Raw genomic sequence first — 24,869 nt, forward strand, 5'->3', positions numbered from 1 at the left:
AGTTCCTCAGAGGGATTACAAATGCCAAGCCGCCTTCCTGAGAGAATGAGACGCATGTCTCCTCTCTTTGTCACTGGAGTGAACAGGGGCCGTGATTGTTTGCGGAAGAGGCATCGTAACCTCTCTGTCCTTTGCCAACCAAAGTGGGTTCTACCCTTGCAAACTCTGCTCCTGGGCTTTTACAATTTAGAGTCAGGGCAAGGGGGAGAGAGAAAGAACTGGAGAATCCAGGAGGCAGGTGGTGCCCGGGATGTGCGGCAGAAGACTGGAGATTTACTTGCAGGAGACGACCAAGAGCAGACGTGAAATACAGGAAACGGGGAAGGAAAGGAGGTGCCCGCACAGGCCGTGGGCACGCCAGGCTTTGCTGGGAGCAGAGAATGAGAGAGTTTTGCAGGGTCAGAAAGAGAGAAGGAGAAAGAGGCTTGAAGAAAAGTTTTGCCGTGCATTAAACTCCATCCTCTGGTGCCTTGAAAATCTAGGTAGTAATGGAATTGCTTTTCATTAACGTTTCCAGCCGGAGAGCTCTTCCTTTGAGTGGGTGGGTTTCAGAGTCTCCCTGGGACCTAAGTTATTCCGCAGCCTGGATCACTGTGGAAACAACCTGTCTGGGAGCTGGAGGTCTGCAAAGGAGGTCTGCACAGAGGATGCTGGATGGGGTGGTCACCTCCTGGGGCCTCGGTTTACCTGTCTGTACCACTGCAGTGGCCCTCCTTTTCTCTCCTGTCTTATGCTCCTGGGCTCTCACGCTCTCATTAGGCTGAAAGCTCCTAATGAGAAAGCAGATCTGTGTCCTCATCCCCTTGTCTCTCCTACTCCCTGGCGTGTACCAGAGCAGCCATGTGCTCCTTGTGAAGCAGTAGCGCTCTCATGGCAAACGTGACCCTTCTTCTTCAGGACAGGAGCCCCATAGCTATGTTTCTTTTGAAGCTTTTCTTCACCTTCCCCCTCCGTCCCTTTCCCCAGATGAGGGGCTCACTGTACCCTGCGTCCTCCACATCAGAAAGCAAGAAATGTTCCTTTCACTGCAGTGCCTCCCCTGTTCCCAGCAGCTCAGAAGTCCAAGTCCCTGACGTAGGGCCCTGCCTTCCTGACTGAGATGCGCTGATGGGTTTACTCGGTCTCTGCTCCAGTTTCTCCTGCTGCGCCTCCAGCTCTGTGACAGCTGGAAAGCTAGGCCTGCGCCTCCCTCGCACTAGGGGTCTGGATGTGATGTGGGTGAGGCAGGAGATGACACTAATTTGAGGTCGGGTTAAGCTGGGAGACAGAGGCAGGGAGGGACACACACATTTGGGGGCGGGGCTCCTAGAAAAAGCCCTACAGTTGTAGCCCCGGCTCCCCGTTTGCCTGAGGCCTCTCTGACCGTGGTGGAGGGCAGGCCCTTTGGCACCAGCTCTGTGGTGTGGCTGTGGGAGGTGGACCTGGAGGCCCAGCCTGGTCTGCATCAGCCTTCCCGATGACTCTGCCATTTAATTCCCTATGGGCTTTCCCTTCCTGCTTCACATAGACTTGGCGCTGTGCGGCCAGCCCGGCCTGGCCAATCCCTCTCCGCAGCATTCTTCTGCCTGCAGGTGGGTTAGGCAGGATTCCCTCTCACGGTGCACAGATTTCAGCAAACAGGGTAGGTTTTATGTCTGTTAGACACATAGGGAAACATCTTTGGGATAAAAAAATTCTGGGTCATTAATAGAGCTCATCACCAGGCTAGAAACATCTGGCGAGTCCTAAATTGGGTGTGAAAGGTGCTCCTTGGTCCATCAAAAGAAAGGAAAATTCACTTTACATAGACACCGACCCCTTATATTTTGGGGGCTATGTAATCATAGTGATTTTCATAGTGAATTACATAGCCCCCAAAATATAAGAGGTTCCAGAGATCTTTCTTAGTTTTGTACAGCAGGCCACATAGAACAGAAATACGGAGTGGTTTAGGGATGGGGGAAAGAAATACAATTTTTGTCCCTCTAAGTCTCTCCTACAATTGTTTCCTCAACTTCTGCTAGATGCATGCTCCCTTCAGGTTTGATCTCTAGATTGAGAATTTTCGAATTTATCTGGTTAAGTCTAATCCATCCCTTATGTCAACGATCTGTAACTCAACTTACCCATAACATGAAGAAGTTCAGAGGGGAAGTTCAAGAATGCTTTTTTTAAAAGTTTAATTGAAGGCTTCCTTAATGGTTCAAAAGTTTGCTTTTGGGTTCATTGAGAAGAATCAACATTTTTGGATGGGTGTGGATGTCAGAATTGGACCTTTCCCATACGAGGCTTTGGTGGCTCCAGCAATAGGGTCGTCTTCCATAGTACATTTGGCTGTGGGTTTGGGTTTGAGGGCTGGCTCCAGGCCTCCTGGGGGATATCCCACTCCTCATCTTCCCACCAGCCACTTCCTTTGTGGTTTCCAACATGTCATCTCTCAGAACTAATGTTGCTCAAGTCTGTTTTGATTGGGGTGGTCAGTCCATAAGTTATGAATGTGTATAACGGATCAAAACTTGTTCTGGGCTGAGTGTGGTGGCTCATGACTATAATCTTAGCACTTTGGGAGGCTGAGGTGGTAGGAGGATCACTTGAGGCCAGGAGTTTAAGACCAGCCTGGGCAATATAGCAAGACCCCACTTCTATAAAAAATAATAAGAAAAGTTAGCCAGGTATGGTGGTACGTGCCTATAGTTCCAGTTACTACGGAAGATAAGGCAGAAGGATCACTTGAGCCCAGGAGTTCAAGGCTGCAGTGAGCTATGATGGTGCCACTGCAGTCCATCCTGGGTGACAAAGTGAGATCCTGCCTCAAACAAACAAAAAACTTGTTCTGCTCCCATTTTGAAAACTCCTAAGCTCTGGTGCCTGCCATTAAGAATTATATTTATTGTATTTCATAGTATAGTAGGGAAATTATAGTTAACAGTAATTTATTGTGTGTTTCAAAACAGCTAGAAGAGAAGAATTATAATGTTCCCAACACAAAGAAAAGATAAATGCTTGAGGTGATGGGTATCCCAATCACCCTGATTTGATTATTACACATTGTATACAGGTATCAAAATATCACATGTGCCCCTAAAATATATACAACTACTATAAATCAATTTAAAAAATGATAAAAAAAATTAGGTTTATTGGAATTAGCTTTGAAGGGAATTAGTCTTTGTTGTCTGACTAAACCTGCTTAGTCACAATGTATCTTTAAATTCCTTTCCCTACGTGCATATTCTTCAGTTAGAATGTTTCTATCTCATTTCCCTCAGCATCACCTTTTCCCACTCCCGCTCACGTCTCATGTGCACCCCCTCACCGTTCTTCTTGACCTCTTCCTGGAGGGTCCTTATGCGCTTTCCTGGCTTCTCGTCTCACATCTGATTTATAAAGAAAACTGACGCTGTCAGATCCCCCTGCGCTTTGCCCGAATTACCGTCTAGTGAAGTAATGTGTCTCGGAAAAATATTTGAAAATAACTTTCCAGGCTCCGTCAAGGATTCTTTTGCCTCTAGTTACAGCACATGGAGTGGAGCCAAATAGCAGATGGATACATTTCTCTTCTTCACCTTTAAAGATGCCAAATGCATCTTCCCTTATTTGATTTTTTATGGTCATACTGATCCTCCATCTCACCTTGGTCTGTTCTCCATATCCCAAATCTCCCAATTTCGTTTGTCATGAGAACATCCTATGGAAACATGAAACGTGGGCTCTCAGGATGTCTGTCCGTTTAGGGAGGGCAAGCTGGACTAGAGGATGGGCCATGGGGGAGGGGGAGGGGGAGCACCACTTACAGGCTAAGACTTGGGGTTCAGGAAAAGGAACGTGGGTTCTCCTTTCAATTAGGGGCACACGGCAATGAGTCGGAAACCCAGCTTTTTTTAGGGAAGGAGCTAAACCTTCCTTGTCTTATAGCATGGATAAGAAATAAAATTAAGATTCCAGGCTGGGTGCAACGGTTCGGGCCTGTAACTCCAGTGCTTTGGAAAGCCAAGGCAGGAAGATTGCTTGAGGCCAGGAGTTTGAGACCTGCCTGGACAACATAGCCAGATCCTGTCTCTACAAAAATTAAAAAATTAAGAAAGTATAAAAAAAAAATTAGCCGGGTGTAGTGGCTAGGGCCTATAGTCCCAGCACTTGGGAGGATCGCTTGAGTCCAAGAGTTCAAAGCTGCAGTGAGTGACAGAGCTGCTCTGGGTGACAGAGAAAGACTCCATTTCTTAAAACAAACAAACAAAAAAACACAATTGGGGAATGTACCACCCAGATCTTGGATGCTCTGTGTGGCTTCTTTGAGGGCCAGTTTTCCATTGTGCATCATGGGAGCAACTATATTTTAATTTAAGCCTTGATTAGTCATTTCAGACACATTTGCCAAGTGGAGGTTGTAGATAAACCACAGTTTTTAACACAGAGTATATTTGTCCTAGGCCTGATGACCCTCAGGGAATAATGATTTAGTGAAAGGGTGAGACAAGTTCATACATAATTGTTTTCCAAAAAGAATATAACTACCAAGACAGAGATTCCATGAGGGACAAAGAGGGTTTGGAAAAGGGGCAGATCATGTCCTTTTGAGGGCAGAACGGAAAAGAAATCTGCTGTTGGGGCCCAAGGAAACAAGATACAGGAAGGCTTAATTTTCCCAGCATAAATTTTGGGAGTTGAGGAATTTATGGGAGGCAACAACAAAGCGTTTAAAAAACCCATCTCTATGCTTCCAAATCATGTTATTTGTGTGTCTATTCTATAATATGTATTTTACTTGAAAATGAAAAAAAACAGAGTACTCTATTCTGATCACCGATTATAAGAATAATTAATTACAACACTAGTCACAATTCTGCTGCTCAAGATGATAGTTTTTTTTTAGGTCAATTTTCTCTCCACTTTCATTAAGAAATTATTAATAATTTCTCACCAAATCACAATTATTAACAATTTGTTAATGAAAGCGGAGAGAAAGCTGACCTAAAAAATATGTTGTCTTGGGCAACAGAATTCCAAATAGGGATGCAGGTAATTATTAAAGAATCGACCGCTAATCCTTAAAGAGATTTTACATTAGCCTGACTTTATCACACCATGTTCCCATACTGCAGCTCACGTGCAGATGATTCAATGAAGTCGTTGTTCAGCTCCGTCGCCCACTCTTGTGTCGATGCTCGGAAGCCAGTTATTACGTGTTATTAGTTCTTTCTGAAGTCATTCTGCCCAGGAAGCTGCCAGGAGACTCAGGGCCCCTGGAAACTCTGGGACCATGTGCAGAAGAACAATTCTATTCTAGGAAGATCGACTTTCCCTGTAGCTTCTCTTAGGGCTGTCCAGGCCTCCCTCAGGATTCTGAATCTTGAGACTCGGGCTCTGTCCCTTGGGGAATATGATCAGGAGCTCAGATTGCAAGCCGCTGCCCTGGAATGTTCGCCTGCTCAGGAGAACCACTCCCTGGTGCGGAGGGCGAGTGCCGCTCTGTGCCGGGTGTTGTGGTGGGCTGTGGCACGCTCACCTGCCCTATGGCCGTGCACCACGCTCCCTGCCAGCGGCCCGCTCTCTGACAGCAGAAGTCCAGGCCCTGGTGCGCCCAGGTGTAGGATCTGCTGGGAACCCTTTACTGGGGGGGTGGTTCTTTCACAGCAATCATGGGGAACAGCAGTGTTTGTCAGGGAGTAGAGGGTCCTCTGATGGTTCCCTTTTTGCTTCTAAATTGGAGTGGTTTTAAGAGTCAGAGTATTTAATACAGGGGTTAAAGCTTCCCAATCTTTTCTTAGCTTGCAAACCACATTATCTTCTAAGTCGACGTTGGCTTTTCACTCCACTGCAGGCTTGGGTGAGCGTAGAAGGGCTCCCTTCATAGGGAGTGGGCAATCTCTTCGGACTCATGGACCACCAGGAGGCCGAGCTGCGTCGCCGGGAGCCTGGGCATAACGGTGGGGCAGGAAAAAGAGAGACGAACAGGTGGGCATTAAGGATGGGACATACAAGAAGATGGGGAAGTGCGGTAGCGGGAGCCAGAGGACACACGGGCCGAGGGATGGGAAGACGAACCTTCCGTGGAGTCGCACTGCCTGCAGGAGCTGCCTCTGGTCTGGACAAGGCCTGACTCTGGCAGCCAGGGGGATGCCCAGGAGGGGGCACGTGCCTCAAGATCAGTGCCCACATGAAGGGGCAGGAGCCCAGCCCGGCGGCTTTGGCCCACCTGTGTGTCTTTATAAATTGGGGCATTTTCTGAGGGGCAGGAGGCTGGGAAGAGTAACGTGCGTGAGAAGCTTGCCCTTTGTTACAGCTGCTTTTCATGGAACCAAGTATTCACCTACTTGAGCACAGGCAGGAGAAGTTGGGGGCAAGGCCGAGTGCCGTCTGGGGAGGCTGAGGCAGGCTCCCTCCGTGACAGCAGGGTGGCCAGAGCCCTCTCTGCCCACCGTGGGAGGCCTGACAGGGACCAGGGCCTCCGAGTCTTGGTTTTATTATGACTGCATTTCTGAATGATTATAACATACTCCTTTTCTATTGCAGATTTTACTTAGAAAGACTCTAGACAAACCACCCTAAATCTCCTTCCATCCATTTCTCTCACCTTTAAATGGAACTGCACCTTTGTTTAACAGGAGTTAAACTTTCTCCCCTTCATTCAGTCAGCAGACTTGTGCTGAGAACACATACTATACGTGATGTCGGAAGGTGAGATGGGGAATAAAAAACTACTCCAGGTAGCTTTGTGTGCCCCCTGGGGCTCACAGTTTGTAGCAAAAAGCTAACACTTGCACTCAAACGTCTGTGGAACAGAGAGTGTGAGGCACATCGCGAGGGTACGCAGAAAGACGCCCTGTGATTCACAAGAGGAGAGGTCACTTCCGGCTACTAGGATTAGGGGAGTTGTCATTAAGGAGGTGAGGCCAGAGGTATTAGGCCTGCTCCTAACCCATCTCCTGCCTCCGTCGTGCCCCTCCTCACCTGCTGGTGAAGATACTTCCCTAAAACTCCCATCCAGCCATGTCGCTCCTCTGCTCACAGCCCATCAGTGGATGCTTGCAAGATGGGAGACATCCCTCGTGTCTTCACCAGATGTTCATGGAGGCCCAGGGATGACACCAGGCGCCTTTGGAAAGATGCATGTCAAGGAGCCGACAGGCACATGAATCTGTCTTGGGGCAGGGCTGCGATGTCGTGGGGAGCAGAGTGTGGAGAATCCCACAGGCTCCTGGCACCGCGGTGGGGGGACCACAGATGCCTCTCTGTGCCTTCCAGTCCAGCCTCTGCTTTAGCTGCAGGTTTGCTCTCCGCTCCCTCCTCTAGGCCCCTCTGTCTTTGCTCAGGTCTGAATTCTCCTCATTACACTTCCCTCCCGCCTCCAGCTCAGGTATAATCTCCTTTCTGCCATCTCCTGTGCCTCAGTAGCTGTCGATCCCCTCCCTTTCCCCAGACCCTTCCTGATGTGACCAGGCAGAATTCACTGGCTACTTTTCCAGGAAAGAAACTCTGTCGCTCCATTGTCGTCACCTCACACTGCCTGGCACGGCCACACTTCGTGTGTGGAAATCAGTCAAAACCTGAGACTGAGCCCACTGAAAGGGTTACCTAAGGGAGATGGCAAAGGAAGGCATGACACAGTCGTCCCCCCTTATCCTCGGGGCTGCGTTCTGAGACCCCCAGTAGGTGCCTGAAACCTCACATAGGACCAAACCCGGTCGTCTTAGTCCTTTTGGTGTTGCTACATAGGAATCCCTGAGGCCAGGTAATTTCTAAAGAAAAAAGGCTTATTTGGCTCACAACTCTGATGTCTGGAAAATATCAAGATTGGACATCACATCTGGGAGGGCCTCAGGCTGCTTCCACCCAGGGCAGAGGTGCAGGAGGCGCCAGCGTGTGCGGATCACATGGTGGGAGAAGAGGCAGGAGACAGAGGGGAGGGGCCGGGCTCTTTTTAACAACCAGCCGTCTCGGGCACTAACAGAGTGAGACTCGCTCTCCGCCACCCCCGTGGGGACATTAGTCTATCCATGAGGGATCTGCCCTCGTGACCCAACACCTCCCATCAGGCCCCCTCCGCATTGGGGAGCTCATGAGCTTTGGAGGGACAAACATCCACACTGTAGCACCCGCCCACATGTACTGACCCGTGTCCTATATGCAGACATCCTTACAGTGAAGGTTAGTCTATAAATTAGGCACAGCAAGAGATTAGCAACAACAATAATAAAACGGAATCATTATAACAACATACTGTGATACAAAGTCATGTGAACGTGGTCTCTCTCTCTCTCTCAGAATATCTCACTGCACCATAGTCACCTATTTGGAGACTGCAGTTAATCGTGAGTAACTGACGCCATGAAAAGCAAAACTGCAGTTAAGGGGGGACTGTGTCTCACGGATGCACTGGTCAGATCCACAGGGGCAGGGCCTGAGGGGTGGGAACGGGAGCAGCGAAGTGAGGAAGTGCAGCCTGTGGGCCAGAGCTGGGAGAGCCAGGGATCATTTCTCTCGGAAGAAAGTTTTAGGAATCTGAGAAGCAAGAAGGACCTTCCGCAGTGATTCCCAATAAGCACAGTAGGTCTGTGGCAGCCCCGAGGTGCCGCCTGGCGTCAGCGTCCTCACGAGGAGAGAATCAGGCTGTGGTTTCCATTAACTGGGAAGGTTCCATCAGGATGCTCTGGGGGCCCCGTAACATGTTTGGTCCAACTTCTTGAATCTTTTTTCTGACTAATTCTGTGAGGTTTGGCTTGGCTTGCAGTGTGTGGGAATTAAAAACAATCTGTTTCTCCAGCTCCGGAAGAATTGGTTCCATTTTCCTCGGCAGCCCTCCTAAGTTCCAGAGGAAAGGGGGCGGGTTTGCAGGGACTTAATTGGCTCACTTGACCCCTCTGGGCTACACTTAGTCTCACAGGTGCGTGAGGCTGGCCTGGCCAGCACACACGGGCCAGCAGTGACCTCTCTCATGGTAAAGCCGCCCAGACAGAGAGACCCTCTCTTTCCAAATCTGCAAACAGACCTTTACTACTTCTGTTTAGGATTCCTCAGGTTCTACACCCTCACTTCAAAAAGATTTCACTTCCCTCGTCAGGACATGAGTGGCCCGGGCTGGCATCCCTTCTTCCTCTCATTGTGGTCTGATTGGCCAAGATGAGACACAGCAGCTGTAAGAGGCCCAGAAGCCTCTGTCTCCCTTGCAGAGGTGCAGCCGGGGCCCAGGTCCACGGGCAGGCCAGGACACGCTCCGTGCCCAGGAAGGCCTCCTTGTCCAGAGACAAGGCCAGGCATGGGGGTGAGGGCTGGAGGAAGTGCAGCTGACTCAGGAATCTCTGGGCCCAGAGGCATTGGTGCCTGCAAGTCCCTGACCTCACCAGGAGAGGCTGAATTTAAAAACAGGACCAACAATATGTACACACTGTCTCTAGTGAGGAGCCAGGCAGCAGGGACACCTGTCTGAGAGGCAGCCGACCATTAGCACAAAGCCTCAGACTGAGTCTGGGGCCCACACCCAGGAAATGGTTTTATTTGTCTGGGTTTCATTTTTAATACCCCTCATTAGTTGTTCCTAGAGGAGCACATTGACAGGAAATGGGCCACCTCATTACTGCTGCCCTGGAGACCGCAAGGGCTGTCTGTCCTGTGGCCTGGACCCACCCCTCCCCCATCCCCCTTGTCTTCACTGCTCTGCCTGCATCTACACCCTCAGAGAGTTCCCGGTGCCTCTGGAGCACAGGCGATCAGCAAAGAAAAGAATTTCTCTGGTCTGCTCGAGGGCAGCGGGCTGCTGGCAGTGGGTCCCCAGGGCCAAGGCCATCCAGACCCTTCTCTTCCCCCGCTCCACTTGCTGCCCAGGGACAGCTGTCAATGACGGGGAGCTGAGAGAAGAGAGAGGAAGAGTGGATGGGCACCGGGTGCACAGATCTGGGCCCGGCTTGGACATGGGCACCTTGTGGCCGTAGGCAAGTCTCTTCTGCCCTCATGGAGGCATGGATCAGTGTGTGACTGTGTGTGCGTGTGCATGTGAGTGAGTGTGAGTGTGTAAGAGTGTGAGCTTGTGTGAGTGTGTGGCTGTGTGTCTCAGTCCGTTCAGGCTGCTGTAATAATATATCTGCAGCTGAGTAATTTATAAACAACAGAACTTATTTGTCACAGTTCTGGAGGCCGGGAAGTCCAAGATCTAGGCATCAACAGGTTGGTCTCTGGTGAGGGTCTGGTCTCTGCTTCCAAGACGGTGCTGTGCTGCCTCATACTCTGGAAGGACAGGGACACCATGTCCTCACACTGAGGAAGAGAACAAATTCACTTCCTCCAGTCTTTTTATAGGGTCACTAATCCCATCCCTGAGGGCTCCGCCCTCATAACTTAATCACTTCCTAAAAGTCTCACTTCTTCGTACTATCACATCAAGTTTTGACACGTGAATTTTGGGGGACATTCAGGCTGTAGCACAGGGCGAGTGTGAGTGAGCGTGAGTGCGCGCGTGTGTGTGGGGAATCATTTCTGAGTCTCCCTCCTGTTCTAACCCTTCTGCAGGAGCCCCAAGGGCAGGTGTGGGCCGTCTGACTCCTCCTACCGCAGAGGCAGCAGCAGGTAGAGGGTAAGCGGCATCTCCTCCCCCCCTGGCTGCCCCAGTTCTCTCGCCAGGAGGAGCTGCTCTCACAGCTTCCCTGACCACATGGACATCTCCACCTCAGCCCTCCCCTTGCCTTCTCCCCAAGCCCCGGCCCGATTCTGACTCGCAGGTGCTGCCAGCCACATGGGTGGCTCCTCGGGCCCCTCAGCCTTCTCCTCACTGTCTTTCAGCCACAATCCTCAAATCCCTCCTCAAAGCAGGGAAGGGGCCTTGGGAATTTAGTCCTTGACACCAAACCTGTGCCCAGGCCCTTTCCAAGGACTCTTGCCTCTGCGCCCGTGAACGTCTGGGGTGAGAGCTTACTGGCCTTGACTGTTGGGCTCAGCTGCCTTGCTGAGCTCTGGGTCCCCATAATGTCTCCACTTGCTCCTTCTGGCTCTGCGCAGAGGCCGAGCAGAGCAGGAAGAGTCTCTTTGCAGGGACAGCCCTGTGGCTTTCTCCAGCCCCTCCTGACCTGCTCTTCCAGACCCAGCACCCCCGTTCTGGCCCCCACCCTGTCGGCCGCACCACGCACTCTGAGGGTACTGAGGAGAAAAGCCACCTGGGCTTGGAGTCCAGAAGATCCGAGTTTAAACTGGGGGCATAAACCTTTCCCCAAGTTTGTCAAGAGGATGAAACTAAGATGTATGTGAATGCGCGTTACGAAGTACTCATTATTTACGCATAAGACTGTAAATATCCTTTCCAGCACCATCTTCTAATCATTTCCTGAGTGTTTCTCTTATCTGTGATTTTTTTTTTTTTCTGAGACAGAGTCTCACTGTGTTGCCCGGGCTAGAGTGCCGTGGCGTCAGCCTAGCTCACAGCAACCTCAAACTCCTGGGCTCAAGCAATCCTCCTGCCTCAGCCTCCCAAGTAGCTGGGATTACAGGCATGCGCCACCATGCCAGCTAATTTTTTCTATATATATTTTTAGTTGTCCAATTAATTTCTTTCTATTTTTAGTAGAGACAGGGTCTCGCTCTTGCTCAGGCTGGTCTCGAAGTCCTGAGCTCAAACAATCCGCCCGCCTCAGCCTCCCAGAGAGCTAGGATTACAGGCGTGAGCCACCGCACCTAGCCTGTGATTTTTTAAAGATGTAAATGTAATATTAACTTAATTAAACTTTGGCTCAATATCAATTTTTGCATTTAATATTTAAAAAGAAACTTTCTGCTTCTTGTATGCCCATGGAAGCTGCCATGTCGGTCCCAGCAGGGCTGGCACATATGGCTCCTTTCCCAGGCTGACCGCCTCTCTCAGTCCCTGCACCCTGGGTCTCTTTGAAAAGTCATGTGGCTGACACTCTTGGTTGGTTTCCCAGAGCCATCTCCAACTGTCTCCTCCCCTCCTGCCACAGAGGCAGAGACAGCAGCTTGCCTTGCTGCAGAGGACAGCATGTGGGATGCAAGGTCAGTGTGCTGTGCAGTGAGGGGGACGTTGAGGTCCCTCTCATCCTCCTGCTCATTCTGCCTTGGAGCCTGGGGAGGACCACAGAGGTGCCCACGTCACAGTTACCAAACCAGCCCTGGGACCTTCCCAGGTTTCTGGTTAAGTAAACGATGAATGTTTTCACAGTTGAAACCATGTGGGCCAAACCCAGCACGCTGCCTGGTTTTGCAAATTGAGTTTTCTTGGCACACAGCTGCACTCCTGTGCTTACATGTCATCAGTGGTGTTTTTGAGCTGCAGGTGCCAGTGTGAGTAGTTATGACAGAGACTGTGTGGCCCCAAAAGCTTCAAATATTTGCATTCTGGCCCTTTACAGGAAAACTGTGACTCCTGATTTAAATATTGGCTAAGTTGGGTTTTTGGTAACGATCAGCCAAACGCATCTTAATTGGTCCCGTGGCAGAAAAGGCAACCCCCAAGAGCTCAGCCACGAGGTGAAAGTATTGTCTCCAGGAACACGTGGTGAGAGAGGGGCTGGTTGGTTCAGACGCTCCACCACGCAACCAAGCCACCTCCATCCTGCTGCTTTGTCCTGGGTCCACGGCATGGTTTCAGGGTGGCCACCACAGCCTTAGGCCCCCTTATTCTACAAGAACGTCCCATGCGAGAAGTCATCAATTTCTTGTCTTGCATTTCTTTCTTTCCTTTTTTTTCAGTAGAGACAGTTCTGGCTCTGTCGCCTAGGCTGGAGTGCAGTGGCATAATCATAGCTCACTGTAGCCTCAGACTCCTGGGTTTAAGCGATCCTCCTGCCTCAGCCTCCCGAGTAGCTGGGACTTCAGGTGTGCACCACTGTGCTTGGTTAATTTTTTAGAATTTTTTGTAGAAATGGGATCTCACTATGTTTCCTAGGCTAGTCTTGAACTCCTAGGCCCAAGTAATCCTCCTGCTGTGGCCTCCCAAAGTGCTGGAATTATAGGTGTGAGCCACCTAGCCCAGCCTCTTTCTTTCTTTTCTTTTTTCTTTCTTTCTTTCTTTCTTTCTTTTTTTTTTTTTAGGAGCAAAGAGATCTTCTCTAGAAACCATTCAGGAGACCTCCCCCTCTCCTGTCACACCAAGCAGAGCTGGGCCACATGTCCACCCCTAAACAAGCCACTGGCCCACACTAGTCACTGGCCAAGGTGGTTGCGCCAGCATGATTGCCTTAGATTAATTCCGATCCACCCAGAGGGGAGGAGGTGCTCATCGCCCACAAGGGGGCAAGTAGAAGGGTTGTGCTCAGCTGCTAGCCCCGCCTGCCACAATTATACATCTCGCCACTTCTCACGTGGAGAACTCACTCATACAGAACACATGCCCCAGCTGGGCTCGTGAACAGCGAGACTCACCCAGCTAGTGTGCTCTCAGTTTCTACCTGGACTAGGCCCTGTGCTGGTCACCCAGGAGTTACAGCCCAGCTGGAGAGACAGGTACATACACAAGGAGCCACAGGACTGATCACCCCGTGACAAGGACCGAGGAGGGCTGGGAGTGAGGGTACAGGAGTCTGGGAGGTGTTCCATTTACTGCAGTTTCTCCTTTTTTCATCTCAAAGGTGTGAGTAAAATTTAGTCATTTGAGCCACCAACGTGAGGATGTGGACAAAATATCTAAGGGAGGCCGGGCGCGGTGGCTCACGCCTGTAATCCTAGCTCTCTGGGAGGCCGAGGCGGGCGGATTGTTTGAGCTCAGGAATTCGAGACCAGCCTGAGCAAGAGCGAGACCCCGTCTCTACTAAAAATAGAAAGAAATTAATTGGAAAACTAAAAATATATAGAAAAAATTAGCCGGGCATGGTGGCGCATGCCTGTAGTCCCAGCTACTGGGAGGCTGAGGCAGGAGGATCACTTGAGCCCAGGAGTGTGAGGTTGCTGTGAGCTAGGCTGACGCCACGGCACTCACTGTAGTCAGGGCAACACAGTGAGACTCTTGTCTCGAAAAAAAAAAAAAAAAATATCTAAGGGAGCTGACAAGGAGAAGGTTTCCAGTAACACCTGTAAAATCACCCACCTGTCCAGGCCACTGCGTGTCCTGCCTCTGTAGGAATAAGAGCTGACATTTCTACAGCACTCACCACACGCCACTGCTTTCTCAGCGCTTTTCACATGGTAGCTCATCTCATTCTCCCGGTGACCCCAGAAGCCAGGCATTATGATCATTCCACGTCACGGAACAGACACTGATGCGCACAGCGTTTAATCACCGCACTGAAGGACAAGGGCCCGCTGTGAACACTTGGGTGCCAGGCTTTGGCCCGGCATCTGGTTCCCGAGGCTGTGCGCTTCAGAGCTACACGTGGCCTCTCCGGAGGGGTGAGCGCCTGAGCACGTGCCCACAGGGATGTAGGCGCCCGAATGTGCTGCTCAGCGTCCAGTAACCTCAGATGTCTTCAAGACACATCGTCACCGAGGCTGGCCTGTGCACACCGAGATTACCGGATGTGGAGCCAGAGGCGTCTGCAGTCTGCAGACGTGCCTTTGGTGTCTCTAATGCATGTGAGGGGAGGTGGAGGTTGGAATAAGAATTAAGTTCAGCGAAAGTTTATACAACATTTTCTATGTGTCAGGGACTTCTGCTATGTGCTGGGGATTCAAAATCAATAAGGCATGGTCCTGGCCCTGAAAGACCTCATGGGGAGGTGGGGCAGTCACACGAGTGAGCAAATACCGGCAGCGAGGCAACCAGTGCAGTGGTCAAGTCACGTACCGGGCACTGTGGGAGACGGGTGAGGCTTCTCAGAGAGGTGACAAAAATTCTGTGCCTTAAACCATGAGTCAGAGCTCCAGTCCACAGGAAACCTGGAAACCGGGGAACCCTGCGGTTTCTTCTCGTTGTGCTGTCAGCCATGGGGATGCTCCCACTGTTAGTTCTGCCAATATTCCCACTTGACCTTGCTGAGCTTTCTCATGTACAGTTCTGCTTGGAGGGACAGGCCCTGCATGGGAAACAGCATCCTGTTATAGTGCCGTGTTACAGACCAGGGCAGAGAGAGCGTCCGGCGGCCACCCAAAAGTATGCCTTTGGTGCTCCAGTCTGGATAGACTCAGAAGTCCCTGCCTTTTCCACCGAATTCTGCTGCACCACCAATCTGACCCCCAAGTCCCAAAACAGGGGCTCATTTTTTCACAAAACATTGACTAAGCCCCTGCTGTGAGCATGGCACTGTGTTAGGAACTGGAGATACAGTGCTGTCCCGTATGGGAAAGATCCCTGTCCTCACGGGAGGCTGTACATCAGCACCAGGGAAGGTGCACGAGGGATCGGATTTCAGGGAGGGAACGTGGTTTGGAGGGAGGCTGGGACAGCTCTCATCCGAGTGATCGGGATCACCAGTACCAGTGACAGCTGTGCATATCCGATAAAGGTGTATCAGAGGCATAAACAAGCCACACTGCACAGTTGGCTAAGCCGAGCAGAGAAAATACAAGGTCATTTGTCACATTTCATAGAAAGAGCAGCTATGAAAAATTTCTTGTATTAAATGAGAGGAGGAAGACAGCCTACCCTCTCCTGATCTGTTTTATGCTTCCCGAAGACAAGATAGAGAAGTGATCTTTTAGGGGACACACTCATTCTGCCCTGGGTCAGGTGCAGGAGATACAGAGATGAGTCATAAGGAGTCTCTGCCCTCAAGCTCGGGGTCTGGTGGCGGGTGGAGCAGAAAGACAGGCCCGTTTATTGGTTCAGTGAATGTGCATTACCTGCCTCTGGCCTCTCAGGTGCTATAGCAGCCCAGGTACGCAGTCTCCATCCTTATGGAGCATAATTTCCAGGGGTCGAGTAGGGGGAAAGATCTTGGCCAAGCTGCCCTCAACCCCTCATTTGGATTAACTGTCTCACCTGTCACCTGACACCATCTGCAATGGTCCAGCCCGTGTCTTAGTGTATGTGGCTGTTTCCTGTCTCCTGTCCCAACCGTACCAGGATGTGACATCCTGATAGCATGCATCCCATCTTTCTTGTTAACCACTGCATCCAAAAGCGCCTGGCATGGAGCAGGAGTGCAATAAAAACTTTTTAACAAGTAAATAAGAAAAACAAATGTAAGATTGCAGCTGGTGATGAGTGCCACGAAGGAAATAAGCAGGTTCATTAGAAGAGAGAATGCGGTGGGTGCCGCTCATGGAAGGCTGTTTGAAGGCGGTGGCGTAGTACCAGAAAGGCAAGGAGGAGACAAGGGCTTGAAATCTGAGGGTGACGGGCATGAGGGTGTTCCAGGTAGAAAAACAACTGGATCAGCTCTCTAGAGGGAGTCTCTAACCTGCAGGGGAGGGTGAAGAAGAAAGCGTTTCACTCAGTAGACCTGGGGAGAAGAGTCTGGGTGTGGAGGTCCCTCTCAGAGGGGACATTGGTCCTTGACAGAAACATAGGGTGTGGCCAGGGAAGAAGGAAAGGCCATTCCTGGTGGAAGGAACTGCAGCTGCAAAGGCCTGGAGGCATGGGTGAGAAGGTCATGATCTAACAGCACACAGCCTGTCTGCGTGGTGGGGAGGGCGGTAGGGAGTGATGGGTAAGTTGGAGAGGTTCTTCTCCAACTTTTGAGTGAGGTTCCTCTGAGCAGGCTTGGTGGGAGGAGCTGGTGGTGACAGACTCTCATGAGTCTTCATCTCATTGCTTCTCTGTGCCCATCACGACAGGGACGTGGAGCTTTTGGCTATGTACCTGGGCTTCTGAATTCTCATCTGTAAAACCAGGGGCGTGCTTAGATGATCTCTAAGCTTGTGTCCAGATCTAACATTCTATGATTCTCTCATGAGCTGAATAATAATGATGAAGACCAGTTACCCTGGAAAACCCCCTCAATCTCCATGAAACTTGCCCTGCCGGAGTGCTCCTGAGCGAGCTCGGTGCACACTCCCCATCACGGTGTGCTGTGACGGAAGCTCTTCTTTCTCCTTGGCTGGTCCTGACGGCAGCTGCTCTGAGATGTGGCAGAGAATGAGTGCTGGGCGTTCTGTGACATGCTTGAGTCTGGGGCTCTTGCCAAACCCAGGTTTAGCTGGTATAATTTCTGATGGTTTAGGAGAGGAAACCTGTTACGTCCTGACTGTCTAATGGAATATGTCACCATCCTAGAAACAGTTTCGTCTAAGCTGAAATATCTTTGGTAGGCAGTGAAAGAGATTACTTGGGTCAAGTTAAGAATAGACTGGCGAAAGGGAAGGATGGATTTCCACTTCAAATAATATAACCTTTGCAGGCAGACTGGAGAGCTGGAGGAACTATATGAATATTACCCTATGAGAGTATGCAGTAACGCTTCAGAAGTTGTTAGGATAGGTGATTTGCCAAGGTAGAAAGCATGCAATGGTCAAATGATTTTTATTAGCTATTCAAAAAGCCTAGCCAATAGAGTCCTGTCTTTCCCCGCCAGGGCTTTTGTACATGGTTGTGCAGTACACACCTGTACAACCATGATTATGCAGTGCACAACTGTACAACCATCCACAGAAACCAGGCTATTCCACAATTAATTTATTATGTAATATTTATTTAATAACTGCCTGTGCTAGGTTATGGGGATAAATAGTGAAATGCAATGGGTCCCAGTCTTCAAGAAAAGACAGAAAGATATTAATAGCACGTCCTTTTGGGGGCAGTATAGTAAGTGCTTTAATACAAGGCTCAGGGAGGACATTGTGGGAGGATAGAGGAAAAGCCTTTAGCCCAGACTTGGTGGGAATGGGGGAGAGAAAAGAGGGGGTTGAACCAGGAGAGTGTGCTCCTGGCCAGGAGAACTTGAAAGTCCTTTTCAACTGTGCTGTTCTTTCAGACTCTACCACTGAGACCTCATTCTTCTAATAGCATGGTGTTACTGCAAATGAACTTCCCCTCCTGGAAGAGAATGCCCATCGCTGTGGGCACGGATGAGGAGAGGAAGATGAGGGGGACCAGGAGCCGCTCTTCCCTGCTGCGGTTGTGCCTGCTTGGCCTGCCGGGTCCTGTATCGTGTTCAGAGGGGTGAGCAATGTGGTCATTCCATCTAACTGCAGACTTGAACTCCAGTTGGCCAGGATTTGAACCTCACCCTGTTTTGCACAGTAATCATTGTTTAAACAAAGTGTCAAAATGTTTTTCAAACCGAGAAAATGTAATACAGCGGCACATCTCTTATCCGGAGGGTGCTGAGCCGGCAACCAACCAAAACCCCAGTAAGTAAGCAACAGGCTTCCAGGGAGCAGAGCAATTATCGTTATCTCTAGCCAGCGGGGCGAACACATCCCACCCAGAGGGGCCCTTAAGCCCTCACTCATGAATGTGTTTACTCTTCACACAAAATCCCACACTGGTTTGTGGGAACTGACCCCCAGGAAACTCCCGTACTGAGTGTGCCATCTTCCCGCAGACCCGCGGTCCTTCTCCGCGCCCTGCCCCGCCCAGTCGCCAGGTCACGTCAGCTCCACAGTCTGCACCGGGAAACCAGCCCCTGTGTCTCCTCCCTACGCCTCCCCAGTTACCCCAACAGTGTTTCCACCCCGCGTCCTGCACCGTGCAGTCCCAGGGGGCTTTCCAAACTGCAAATCGGATCCATTTTTCTAAATCACATAGTCGTTCTTCCCTGTCTTTGGGATAAAACTCGAATTTCCTCGCACAGCTTGCAGGGGGCCTCTGGGGATCAGGCTCTGATTCTTCTTCCCCTCTTACAGCTCCCAGAGGCGCCAGCTCGTTTGTGTCCCTGAGCTTTCGCGTGTGCTCCTCCTGGGGCTTACATTTTGTTTCCAATCAGCTGACTCCTCCCTTCCCCTTAGAGCTCAGTTTGGAGATGGCTTCTTTGGGAAGTTTACCCACCCCTTGCCCAGCTGGGTGAGGCGTACCAGCGTAGGCACTGCCCTGGCACATTGGGAGAATGTCTAGGAGGGCAGGAGTGATTCCTCACTGGGTCTTTTGTTAGACCAACAGCTGCCTGAGGGCAAGGCGAGACCTACTGGTCAAACCTGCGGAGTGTGGCACAGCAGAAGGCATCCGCCAACACGCACTGGATGGATGAGCAGAAGAACCTGAATTACCAGGGGGAAATTAGGAGAAATAAATTCTTAGGGTTTGGAGCACTTGATGAAGTCAAATATACTGTTAATTAGTTAGAAATACTTTTCTTTTTTTGTTTCTTTTTCTTTTTGTTTTTTTAGAGACAAGGTCTCACTCTGTTGCCCAGGCTGGAGTGCAGTGTACCGTCATAGCTCACTGTAACCTCAGACTCCTGGGCTTGAGCGATCCTCCCGCCTCAGCCTCCCAAAGTACTGGGACTATAAGTGTGAGCCACCATGCCCAGCCTAGTTAGGAATATTTTGAACTGAGAGTGACATGAAGCCTTCAGTAACGGTAGCATGGTAAAGGACTTAGTTTCTTGTTCTTACACAAGTTCCGTTGCCCATAGCTGCAGAAGTGGTGGGGTCCTGGTGATGCTGGGAGAGAAGTCACCTTCCAGAAGGTGTGCCTATGGTCTCTTCTGAGCCCTCCTGATAATTTTGTGAATTGTCCAGATCTCATAATAAATCACTCTTTCTGCTTTAACCAGCTAGTATCGATTCCAGTTGCCTGCAGCTAAGAACTCTGGTAAATCCAAACCTTTATATGAATCTCACAAAAATCTCAAAGCAATAATGTCTAGTTTTGTAGACGTCACTGGGAAACTTATAAAAGGCAGTTGGAGAAGTAGCTGAGATGCTAAAAGCTGATTCCCAGGAGGAGAACCAGCCCCTGCTTAAAACCCATATGTAGCCTCAACTCTTTGTTTTTCTCTTGTGTTCGGTTGCTGAATTTTAGAACTGAAGGGATAAGAAGTTTCACAGTGGAAACATACTCATCTGCTGGAGAGAGGATGAGGGGCCCCCACCACATGGCTTCTTAGCAGCTGGATGGGGAGGCCAGGGCTGTTTCTGCCGCTCCACACTGCCAAGGGCTGAGCAAGCAGAGAAACGAGGATGAACTGGAAAAGCTGATCACGGGGCTGAACCGTATCCAACTGGCTTAAATGACAAATCTGTGTCACTGTAATTTGCCCACTCGTATGTGGTTTTTCTAGTCTTTTCCATAACAGCATTTTTACCTGGATCGTTTAATTAGATCCCTTGACTTTTCCCTTTACATGGGCTTAACTTAAAATTCCAGTGTCTTAAGCCTTTTCCCAGTACTAGACCTGGCACCTTTGGAAGCTGCATTTACTTTTTCAGGCGTTGGTCAGCCTGGCTTTGTTACCCTTTAGTGTGATCTGGGAGCAGGACTCCTCCTTAGGCCTTAGGGCTGCATCTACAAACTTCCTCTTTTTTGATTCCTGGTTCCAACAGCAGGGTGTGAGAATGTTTCAGAAGCTTTTCCAAAACTCTCATGTTGTCCTTCTCTCCAGAGGGCATTAGGAAGGGGGCATGATGGCTGAAACACACACACACATATACATATATATGTATATTTATATACATATACATATATACATATATAAGTGCTGTCTATCTACTGAGAGAGAGAAAGTCTCTCTCTAGTCTGATTCTTCCCTCCCTTAGCTGAGAAACACTGGCCCAAATTAGTGGTTCTCAAACTCCTGTCTGTAAGAATTCTTTCAGTGAGACTGGTTAAAAATTCAGATTCCCAGGCCCCCCTCAGATCCACTCAGTGAAAATCCCTGGGGCAGGACCCCGAAATCTGTATTCTAACACGTGTCCTGGGGTGTCTTTGTACTCAGCAGGTTTGGGTCGTGCTGGCAGGGGGTCCCGCAGTAGTGGTCCAGCCCTGGTCACTGCATGGGAAGCAGAATGCTCCGGGTTTGGGTAGCACTTAGGTCCCTAAGTAGGACAGCTCTTCAGAACTTCACAGTGGACGTCCTGCATCTCCCCTGGCCTGGGAAGGCCACCTGCCAAGTCAATTCTTGCAGCACAGAGTGGAAGGGCGCCCTTGTCTGATTAGAAACAGACACAGCTGTGCTGTATTGCATAGCAGGGGAGGGGAGAGAAGGGAGATTGAATAACACCACGCCTTGGGTCAACAGTACCGCAAAATCAGCATTTCCTCTGCTGGTTCCCAGTGGGGAGTATGGGATCCCATTGTGCTCTTCAGCTCTCCAAAAGAACCAGCCTCATCCATTGCCAGGGTCACCTTCCTTCAGTGAAACAGACTTAGGTGCCCAGAGCTATAGAGAGCCCTTTCTAAAGGCAGAATAGCTGCTTTGTCCCCTTCCCCAGTCCCTCTCTGAGCAAAGCTCTTTCAGATCCCTGAAAGATAAGTTGTAGTTTGGCTTCAGAATGTTGGTAAAGGAGGGAGTGTTCTATTCAAGAGCAAACGCCCTGAGGTTTGGGTGAAACCTCAGGGTATTGGGCAATGAGCTGATCAGATGATATAATTTCATTATCTCTGCATGTCTGCATAGACCTATTGGCTTTGGGAGGCCAAAAAAGAAGAGTTTCAAAAGAAAAGTCTAAAAAAAATCAACAAACAGTGAATTCACAGCTGTGTCCTAGATGGTAGACCAGATGGTAAAAGAAAAAAAATAGGGGCCAGTGTATATGCAAGGAAGGCATAGCAGAAAGACCAAAAGTATTTCAGCCAGCAGACCTGAGTTTAAGGACAAACTCTGCCACTTAGGAGCCATAAGACTAGGTACAAGTGCCTCAGGTTCTCTGAGCTTACGTTTCTTTACGTGAGAATAACAAGGCGCATTTCCCAGGACTGTTGGGAGGAGGAAAGGACAGTGGTCATGGAGGTGAAAGTGCTTTGGAAATTATAAATTATAAAGCACTTCCCAAATGTTGGAGCTTGGCCAGGCCAGGCGCAGAGCAGACCCGAGGGCCCGAGAAGGGGACGACTGCTGTTCTGATGCACAGGCTGGAGTAGCATGTGGAAACCCCACTCAGGTTTGTGGGGTGACGAGTGAGGAGGATGAGAGTTGGCTTGGGATGTGCAGACGAGGGTCTGCAGAGTTGGACCAGGCGGAGGCCAGGGCCGCAGAACTGGCTGGGGCGGAGGCCTGGGGCAAGAAAGCAGACAGCTCAGACGGAGGACTGAAGGCAGAGAAGACACCACTTCCGGCGTCCAGTTTAAGGAAGAGCTTTTGAACACTCTTCATTCAAGGCCGCTCTGGTTTAACACACCACTTGGACAGCCCAAGAACGTGTCCCTGAGGCCAGCAGACTTGGAGGCTCGGGAAGCTCACAGCTTCTCTGTTGGAGTGTGATGGGTTGGTGTAGGATTTGAGCACTGTGTGATGATTTGGAGCTGTGGCTGTGAAATACTTTCTGTGCCATGAACAGTGACGTATCAAATGTTATCTAAGTTCTTGAAGCCTCAGTTTCTCCTGTATGAGTAGGATGCTAGTAACCACCTCCCAGGCTAGTGGGAGCGTTCATCAGGTATGACACACAAAGTGTTGAGGACAGGGCTGGGCACGTAGTAGGCGATCAGCAAATCTTAGCTGTAGTAATAATCATTATTATTCTTGTAAAGGCTACTTAGGCAATGCGTGAAAGCTGGAGACACGTGTGTCTCCGCCACACAAAATGTGGGTAAGAGTACGTCTTGCCCTCAAGACCAAGAGAGGCTTTATCTGGGCTGGAGCTGGGAAGAGTGTCCCACGTGCTTGCTTTGGTCTGAGAATAAGTCTCTGTGGCCTCCAAGAGGCAGAAGGAGGTCGGAACAGGTTTCTTTTCTGGGTCAGCCTTTGGAACTCAGGCATCCAGTCTTCCCATCCTTTCCAAAGGCTGCTTTTCCAGGGTGCTTATCTCAAAAAGGGGTGCTGCAGTCAAGCAGTTCACAGCTAATAACAAGTTACCTGAGTTGGGCACAGAGGGCCATGAATGTGGGTGGAGCCTTGCTAGGGAGTTTTGATCAGAAAGGGAAGTATGGGCTGGAGACTGGCCTCAGTGGGTGGCGGTGCTGCCTGAAACAGCACACGTTCTGCAAATGAAGGCCGCTCCACTGCCTGGACGAGGGCAATGTCCAGGGAGACTTCTGATCCATGAGGTCGCCACCCTGTAACTGAAAGAGAAAATGCATTTCAGGGGGTAAAAATGTGGACACAATGCACACCGAAGTTGGCAGTTAAAGAGCATTAAGGCAGCGCTGGGAAGAAGCCAGTAAGAGAGGGATGGAGGGAGTGGGGAAGGTTGGACTAGCTCTCTTCAACTATGAGACTTTTAAAAAGTTCTATCTCTATTTTCTTTCTTTCTTTTTTTTTTTTTTGAGACAGAGTCTCGCTCTGTTGCCCGGGCTAGAGTGCAGTGGTGTCAGCCTAGCTCATCGCAACCTCCAACTCCCAGGCTCAAGTGATCCTCCTGCCTCAGCCTCCCAAGTAGCTGGGACTTGGGTGCACCACCATACCCAGCTAATTTTTCTATTTTTAGTAGAGACAGCATCTCGCTCTTGCTCAGGCTGGTCTCGAACTCCTGAGCTTAAGTGATCCTCCCGCCTCGGCCTCCCAGAGTGCTAGGATTACAGGTATAAGCCACCGCACCGGCCTCTACCTCCATTTTCACACCCCGCTTCCCGGGCACTAAAGCTGCCATCCCGTGCGAATGCCGGTGCAGCCCATGCTGACTGTGGAGAGGAGCCTGCCGACACGCTCTCACTGCTGTCACCGCTGCGCACGCTCGCAGGCCTTTCTCGGGAGAATTAGCAACAGAAAGACCCTATTTGAGTGCTGCGGGTCAGAAGAGGCTGTCGTGGGGTGTTTTTCCTCATCTAGAACGACCTTCAACCTCACAAAACATCTGTGAACCAGCATGAAGGGCATGAAGACACGGGGGCAAGCCCTGGCCCGTAGCTTCCTGCAGCGCTGGAGCCTAGGGAGTGGCGGCGATCCGTCTCACCACCCGCCTTTGGAACAATATCACACAGAACATGTGCGCTTTTCTTTTGAAAGCTGTCACTTGGGTAGCAATCTGTGTGTTCTCCTATTATATAGTTTGATGTCTCGTTAGACTAGAAAGATTTCAAAATTAGCATCAACATTTGAGAAGAAATCAAATCTCTTCCATATGCTATTTCACTTGGGTGGCACCAAAAAAAGGCAGAGCTGAGCCCCCGAATGTCCTGTTTATAGCCCCCACCCCGTGGCCCATCCAGACGTGTTCCCAGACGGGCTGCCTCCACAGGGGCCTAATTTCGGCTTCCCCTGCTCCTTCCTCCCCCTCCCCCACCCCCACTAGCTTGCCGCCCCAGCGTCTATCTCAGTCCCCATTCTGCCTTTGCTTTGTGTCCTTGCTTTCCTTGCCTGATTCACACTCCCCGGGGCGGCGGCATCAGTGATGAGAAGGCCAGCCATCTGGGACACCTCCTCCTCCTCATTCCTGGGGCTCATTCCCATGCTGACTCCCACTGGGGCAACACTGGCCTGGGTGTCTCTTATCATGCCACACCCTGTTCTCCGGGAGCCCTGCCTGGGCTTCCTTTATCCTAAACAAAGACAAATGACACTGAAGTCAAGGCTTCTGCAAAACTCCAGATTAGAGAGCCAAGATCCCCAGATCAAGGTAGGCACAACTCTTGTGAATCACTCTTGCCCAGACAGATTCTATTTCCTAACCATTCTCTGGAATCTTTGTGACGCATCCATCAGCACATTCTAGAGATGTAGGTCTCTGGGCATTTTACAGTGCCCTGCTGGGCAGAAAAAAAATCTCAGAACTTTACCTTTTTTTTTTTAGTCAAACAATCTCCTAGGTTTTATCCATGTAAATGATATTTTTCTTATTCACAAAAACTCCTGTGGTGAGCAGTGAATTTTCATGCAAAGAATCTTACCAAGTAAGACTTTCTTGCTGTCTAGAAAACACCTTTTTATTCAGATTATCTGGCTTGGAAAACTACTAACTGGTCCTAACAGTATAAAAATTCATTAATGTAGCGAGACCCCATCTCTACTAAAAATAGAAAGAAATTAATCGGACAACTA

The sequence above is a fragment of the Propithecus coquereli genome, unplaced genomic scaffold (assembly GCF_000956105.1).
Source record: "Propithecus coquereli isolate 6110/MARCELLA unplaced genomic scaffold, Pcoq_1.0 Scaffold66, whole genome shotgun sequence".
Classification (NCBI taxonomy): Eukaryota; Metazoa; Chordata; class Mammalia; order Primates; family Indriidae; genus Propithecus; species Propithecus coquereli.